This window comes from Nicrophorus vespilloides, unplaced genomic scaffold, assembly GCF_001412225.1.
Source record: "Nicrophorus vespilloides isolate i.1.1-1 unplaced genomic scaffold, Nicve_v1.0, whole genome shotgun sequence".
NCBI lineage: Eukaryota > Metazoa > Arthropoda > Insecta > Coleoptera > Silphidae > Nicrophorus > Nicrophorus vespilloides.
The window spans coordinates 688,799-697,113 of NW_017096774.1; positions in this window are offsets into that span (position 1 = coordinate 688,799).

An 8,315-nucleotide genomic window follows, 5' to 3' on the forward strand; every position below is an offset into this window, starting at 1 on the left:
TTAATTATATTTACAGAAAATATTATAATAATATTGGTGAGAGAAAAGTAGTTTATATTTGTATTGTTACGTAATTATGAGATGACAACATTTCTAGGAATGTTGTAAAATAATGTTTTTCCTCTTGCATATTTATTTCATACAAATTATCGTTTTTGAACACAATTTTTATTAAAAAAAAAACATTGGTAAAATAAATCACTTATATTTTGGACTTTACTTATTCTTAGTTAATTTGAAAATAAATATAATTTATTATCTCTTATAAAATAATCTCAAATAAACAAAATCAATATTTAATATTTAATTTAACAGACATAATTTTAGTCAATAATTACTAATTAATAATAAACATGTACATTTTAAAACTATTATTGAAATTATTAATAAAATATGAGTATCTTTGAAGATACTTTCTGTAATCATTTAAAATTTATATTTCTATCTTTTAATAATAATTACAATGGTAATTATTATCTACAAAACTTAGTTAGCAATTAATGTTATCATTAAATTCAAAACTAATCAATTGTGTTTTAATTGCTAATTTTCTCATCAACAATATTTTCATTTATGTTTTTATTAAACAAAAAAAATACGATAATACCTCGTATAGTCCGGGTTCTGCGAAAATAATTAAAACCAGACTATTCAAAATCGCATAAAAAAAGAGATTTTACTGTATAAAAACGTCAAAACATTTTTAAAATTTATTTTATTGAAATTTTCAAATTGAATTATAGTGAATTATTGATGAATATTTACACAATAATGCATTTAAAGCCATAAATATAGTTTTGACTTACTTTCCAACAACTAATACAGTTTTCTGAATTTAAGTTATAAAAGCTTTAACTTATTTTATATATATATATTTTCATTTCTTGCACAAATTATTAATACTTAAAGTATTTTGTTTTTAAGTATACAGTGGAACCTCGCTTAACGAGCGACGTTTCTCATAACGAGTGACTATCCGAAGTCCCGGATTTCGTGTCTGCTACATCATTTTTAAAACTTGTGAACACATATTATGTGTATTTTTCAATATGTTTCACTATACGAGTAAAAATTAGGAAATTTTGGAACGGATTAAACTCGTTAAGTGAGGTTTCACTGTATATATTTATTGGTATCATATTTGAAAAATTAACTGAAAAGTTATTGAGTTGCTTTATTAGTGTCTTTATACCAAGTAGTTAATGGAAAAATCTCAACAAATGCTACTAAAAATAGTTATTTCTTTCACTTTCAAATAAAAACAATGCCAATAATAGTAAATATGCAGTTTAGTTTTAAATTGTCTATAGCATCTTGTGTAATTGTGAAATAATATTTTTGTTGAGTGTAATGACGAAGTTGGTAATTGCTTGTGTTTATAAGGCGTTAAGTTAATGTGTGCCTGAAAGTGATTTGAATTACCTCTCAACACACTTCCTGGAGTGTTATTATGCTATGTTATAGTATTCAATTGTGGACAAGAGTTGCGTTAGCTGTTAAAAATGATTTACATTTAATAAACAGTTAATGCACATAACTGCACAAAATGCCGCTAACTAAAAAAACTGCAAACACACGAAGTCATTGTTTCGTGAAGATTTATCTTTGCAACCCTCTAATGGGGTTAAACGATTGTTGTGATCCCTACTCAAGGGAGGTGGCAATTTCGCATGGTGCATAGTTGGGGTGGTGTAGACGGATAATAATACTGTGCACATTCCGCCATTTAAACGGCGGTCGTTTGTTCATAGCTTGCTGCGTGTTTTCGTGTAAACGCGTGTCGAATGTTACATTATACTCTCTCACCTCGCCACCGCCATTTTGCGAAACCGATCTTTATTAGTTCAGTTCTCCCCTTTGCTTTTTTCGGCCGCCTTTTAATGAGCCTTAACGAGGGAAAAAATGTTCCGAAATTGCGTTTGCTACTTGGAACTTGGACCGATTTACTACCAAACCGCAAATGTCTTCAATATCCAACTGGACTTTTCCCTGATGACCATTCAAAGCTTAAAACATTTCTTCATTAGATTATTAATATCGCTTAATGACTTCTTTCAACTTCTCGGAATTATTTTTTTCGACATTAATTTCATCCGACTGAGATTTCGTTTTAATTCTAGGATCGTAAACAATGACAGATTAGACATTTCTTTGAAAAACCATTCGTTTTTGCCGAATTATAATGTTTTTTGTAATTATTATTACCAAGCTATTATTATAAATCACTTTGGAACCGGAGATTCTTCTGTTTTTTGTTTACAACTTATATGGTTTTATTTATAGATACTTAAAAATTTAAACATAATTTTACGAAAAATGTAATGTTATTAAAATATTCGATAAAAAGTTATAATTTGAATAAAAATAAATACTTAAAAACTTAGTAATCTCACTTTTTTTTAAATTATTTTGTGATTTTAATTATTTACAATTTCACAGCTGAAGTAATTATATATTTTTGTTGAAAGTTTCCTTTTTTTAAGTTAATTCAAGTTACAAAAAATATTGTTAAATCCATAACTTTTACATGGATTTATCTCAATTTATTTCAAAAGTAATTAGCACTCAGAATGATGAATAAAATATTATAAAAGGAGTGTTGATTGTTATATACACAAGTCAATAATACCTTCTAATTACTTTGCTTAATCTCTTAGGAGATTGTAAATAAACATGATAATAATTAGAAAATATTATTTATTTAAAAAAAGTACAAATTAACAATATAAATATGAGACTTTCACTCAAGAATTTAATATTTTTTGAAATAATTACTAGCAGCAATCTTAGAATAATTATGAGATTCGTTATTTTTCTAAGTAAATTTTTGTAAAATATTTTTCTCAACAAGTTTCTATGGAAGAAGTACAAACTGAGTTGAGTTGAGTCCCATAGAATCGGGCGTTCCACATGGTAGTGTCTTGGGACCAATTTTATATCTATTATACATTGCATATATACCAATAACAGAAAAAACAAACATGGCAACATTTGCAGATGACACAGCAATCATGGTATCAGACGAAAGTCCCATAATTGCATCTCGACACCTTCAAGAAAAGCTTAATCTGCTCGAGACATGGTTCAGGAAATGGCGAATTAGTATAAACCAGTCGGTGCATGTTACTTTCACCTTAAAATGAGACACCAGTCCTCCAGTCAAACTCAACAACAAAGTAGTTCCAGCATCTTCAAGGGTGAGATATTTGGGAATGCACCTGGATGCGAGAATGACTTGGAAGAATCATATCCAGGCAAAGCAAGATGTATTGGTTGCTGTTGAAGAGGTTGCCAAAGATTTCTTCAAAAAATACACGAACAGGCTTGATTCGCATACGAACCCGTTGGCGGTAAACCTTCTCGATAACGGCGTGACATCGAGAAGATTAAAGCCCTTCAAGCCCTTGGATCTCCAATTTAGATTTAAGTAAAGAATAAATAAATATTATATACAAACGTTATATAACTTCCTAATATCAACAGCGAACAAAAATAAAGAATAAAATTAAATTATACTTTTTCTAAGTAAATTTTTGTAAAATATTTTTGTCATCAAGTTTCTTAAAAATTGGTAATTTTTTTTATTAATTCAATTTTTCTTAAATCATTCATATAATCATTTAAAAAAACAGTTATAAATATTGATAGAAATTTGAATTAATAAGGTAATAAAAATGGATTAATAAAGTGTTAAATTTCTTCTGATCATTGTTGCATGTAAGTAGAGGAAACTTTGCTTCGGTTAAAAGAAAGAAAACTTTCTTGGGAAATGCGGCACATAACATAATCGATGCTTAAGAAACAACTGTTCCAATATAGTGGTTTTCTTTTACAAGACAAAACAAATGAAAAACTTTCTTTTCTTTTTACTTGATTGGTCATGCGTCCGAAGGTATCAAAGCATCACCGCAATCAATGAAATTTTTACATAATTAACCTTGCATCGATTGATTTGCGCTGTTCTCACACAATATTACACAACGTCCTCAAAAAATAAATAGAAAAAAAGTACAAATAAAATATAATTAAGTAACCTTCATTCACGTTTGTAAATTCGTAATTTTTTAATGTATTTATTTAAATTTTTCTCTAGTAATTGCATAACGTACTTAAGAAATGCAATAATACTCGTATAGTGCGGGTAATTAGTACTGCCATTGTTTGAAACCGGACTAATCGAGGACTTTAAAACCGCATAAACAAAATAACTATACCTTACTATAGTGAATCCACACTAATCGAAGTATATATAATATAAATACAATATAAATGAAAAAAAATAAATAAATTACAAAAATATGAACTATTGAATATTATTAATATTTTAATGTATAAAGTGAATGCGTTTCCACGATTAATGAGTTGACCACAATAACGCATTACAATTATTATACACAACAAAAGCAACAGTTAAAAAATCTCGATAGAACGTGACTTACTCCAAGTTTTTCCCATTGTTATAACTTGCATATATATTTTTTTTTCTGCTACAATATATTTATTTTTTGCTTTATTGTTGCATCACAGCTTTCACATATAAAGTGTACTGTGAATGTTTCGACAGTACAAGTATCCTATCAAGATTCTGTACAGGCCTGACGCAAAAGGGTTTGCAATTCTTGAGTGAAAATAAAGAGGAAACTGGACCGAGCTAGTATTGGGTTTTCCACTACATTCATTTGAGAGCGTTTCAATGCGATTCCTGAACGTGATAAGAAGCTAATTACTCAGTTTTAATAGAAACAATGGCACCAGAGCAGAAATTCAATAGATTTTATCACGAAGTAATGAATTATTTCAATGCTATTGTATTATTTGCGAGTCAGAATAATAATGGTTTAAACTTTAATGCAATCATTTTAATCCTTTACACGCAGAATATAGAACGTTTATTTTTATTTTATTTAGAAATAGTTTATTGTTTTATTTTTTTATGGGAACTAAATAAAAAATATATCCGTTCGGCTTAAGTGCAGGTTCCCAAAATAAACTGAAGGAAGTCGTGAAACTTTAATTGTTCACTAAAAAGTTTACTATTCTCAGTTACAGTTTTCGTTTATTTTTCATAAATAATATTGGTCAATACATTTAAAACTTTGAATTAACTTAACATAATTATTAGAATTTTAATGTCATTTGACGACTAAACATTACTTTTTTTAATTTTAAATAATTAACTATAATTTAATTCTAATTAAGAAACTATTTTAATGCTAGATTTTTAAATACAAATTTACATACTGTCAAATGTGTATTATGAGTGTCAAATAAAAAGTGACATAAATGACAGCAGAAGAAAATAGTAACGCTTCTTTTATGATAACCTTTATAACATTCTTCATTAATAAAATTGTATAGAAAAACAAAGAACGTTATTTAATTATTATTTTAATGTAATTTAAGTACTAAATATTACTTTTTATTTTTTTATAATTAACTATAATTTAATTATAATTAAGAAACTATTTTAATGGTAGATTTTTAAATACAAATTTACATACTGTCAAATGTGTATTATGAGTGTCAAATAAAAAGTGACATAAATGACAGCAGAAGAAAATAGTAACGCTTCTTTTATGACATACTTTATAACAGTAATTCATTAATAAAATTGTATAGAAAAACAAAGAACGTTACTTTAATTAAATATATTTTTGATTGTTCAATACAAATAAAACTTTGAATTAACTTAACTTAATTATTATTATTTTAATGTAATTTAAGTACTAAACTTACTTTTTAATTTTATTTAATTAACTGTAATTTAATTGTAATTAAAATACTATTTTAATGGTATATTTTTAAATATAAATTTACATACTGTCAAATGTGTATTATTAGTGTCAAATAAATTGACATAAATGACAGCTGAAGAAAATAGTAACGCTTCTTTTATGACAACCTTTATAACAGTAATTCATTAATAAAATGTTATATAAAAACAAAGAACGTTACTTTAATTAAATTTATTATTGGTTGTTAAATACAAATAAAACTTTGAATTAAATTAACTTAATTATTATTATTTAAATGTAATTTAACTACTAAATCTTACTTTTTAAATTTTATTTAATTAACTGTAATTTAATTTTAATTAAGAAACTATTTTAATGATAGATTTTTAAATACAAATTGACATACTATCAAATGTGTATTATGAGTGTCAAATAAAAATTGACATGAATAACAGCTGAAGAAAATAGTAACGCTTCTTTTATGACAGTCTTTATAAAATTAATTCATTAATAAAATTGTATAAAAAAACAAAGAACGTTTGAGAACCCATATAAAAAATATCTGTTACTTATTATCAAGTTAAAACTGTCAAATTAAAATTGACATAAGATATGTGTTATATACGTTTATATACTACAACTGTCAAAAATTGACATAACTTAAACACAAAAGAAATGACAGCAAAACACCCTTTATAACAGTAATTCATTAATAAAATTATAAAGAAAAACAAAAAACATTTGAGAATCCATATAAAAAAAATATCTGTTACTTATTGTCAAGTATATGTAAAAACTGTAGAATTAAAATTGACATAAGATATGTATTATACACGTTTATATACTACAACTATCAAAAATTGACAACTTAAACACAAAAGAAATGACAGCAAAACAAGATAACAACGCTTCTTTTATGACATACATTAGTTATATTCTATACAAGCGGTGGGAAGACTGTAGCCGTTCCTAAACATGTTGGTATAATTTTTTTTTTAATCTCAATCATAATATAAAATATATATAATATTTGTGTTGAGCCACAACGAGACTCTTGGAACCACATGCGGCTCGCGAGCCACAGTTTGGCCACCCTTGTTCTATACAAACATTTATTTTCTTACAATTATGTCTGGTGGATCTAAAATTAAAATACATTTAGATTTAATAGCATTAAGTAAATGTCAATGTCAAATTAATGAAATGCAAATTTTACAGATATATTTAAATCATCTAAAGCAGCTTCAAGAATTTTTTTATTAAATACAAGAAAAACAAATATATTTTCAATATTTTCTTGAGAATAAGAGAGAGAAGAGATTTTTTTTGTTTAATTTTATTTATTTAGGTTAATATTGATATAAAATTAAATGTAAATTTAATTAGATTTAATTAAATGTTAATTTAATTGTAATTAGTTAATTATTTGATTTCTTGAATAATGTAAAAATTCATGAATATTTTTTGAATGTAAACTTTTCATATACTTGTAATAAGTTTGTTATTTGATTTGTAAAAATAATAAGAAGATATGTCTAATTGATAAATATTGACATATGACATATTAGTATTGGAATATTACATAATTTCATAATTTATCGTTTAAGTTGATTTGTGTAGCAGGAAACAGCTTAAGAAAAGAGAAACTGTTTATAATTACAATCAATTAATCAAATTAGTGGTCCGATTAACATAAAATCTAATTAATGACCCGAAAGGAAAACAAAAAATAAATAATAGTTTTAATTAAAAAGCGATACCGGTGGGTGTGAGGCGGGAAATTTAAATCCCAATTTAAAATCAATCACCCCGAAGAGAGTATGGAAAAAGAGAAGAAGATGAAAAAGAAAAGAAACGTACGTCTTCCCACTCGCTCCTGCTACAATCGGAATAAACCTCTCTCCTTTCTCTCTTCCTTCGAGCGGCGTCTCCTTGAGTAATGACTGGTCATTTGTTAATTGTAACACATTCCGCGTATAAACATATAAATTAATCTCGCTCCTCTGTGTTTTTTTCTATTAGGAATATATTTAAAAAGCCGCGTTATGGAAACGGTCCAAATTTATCGGGTCGATTTTTCAAAAAGCGTAAAATTATCATCATTTCTCCAGTTCTTTTCACTGACGTTGTGTGCAGGGTACGGCAGGTACGGGAAATAAAATTGCCTTATTAATCGGGACCAAAGATGAAGGATTTATTTGACAGCGGAGCGCATCCTCATCTCCTAATGACGGGCCTCCCAAACCTAAATAAAAAAAATGCTATGAACAGACCGAAGCTCCGAATCGTCGTCATTAAAAATACATTTGAATATTTTTTCTATTTGTTACTGTGCACCGTGCATAATGCCATGCGGCATCCGTTTGTTTCTACATCGTCTCTTGTATCATTTTCGCTCGTTACATAATTACTAGGAAAATTGTCACCTTTTAATGTGTTACACCATCTTCTCAATACTATGAGAACTTCATAAAATGTACAAAAAACAGACATATTTAATTTTTGGTTTTACACATTTAACAATTAATATAGAAGTAATTCATAAATAATTAAAAATGCAAAGTAACTTGGATTAAACCA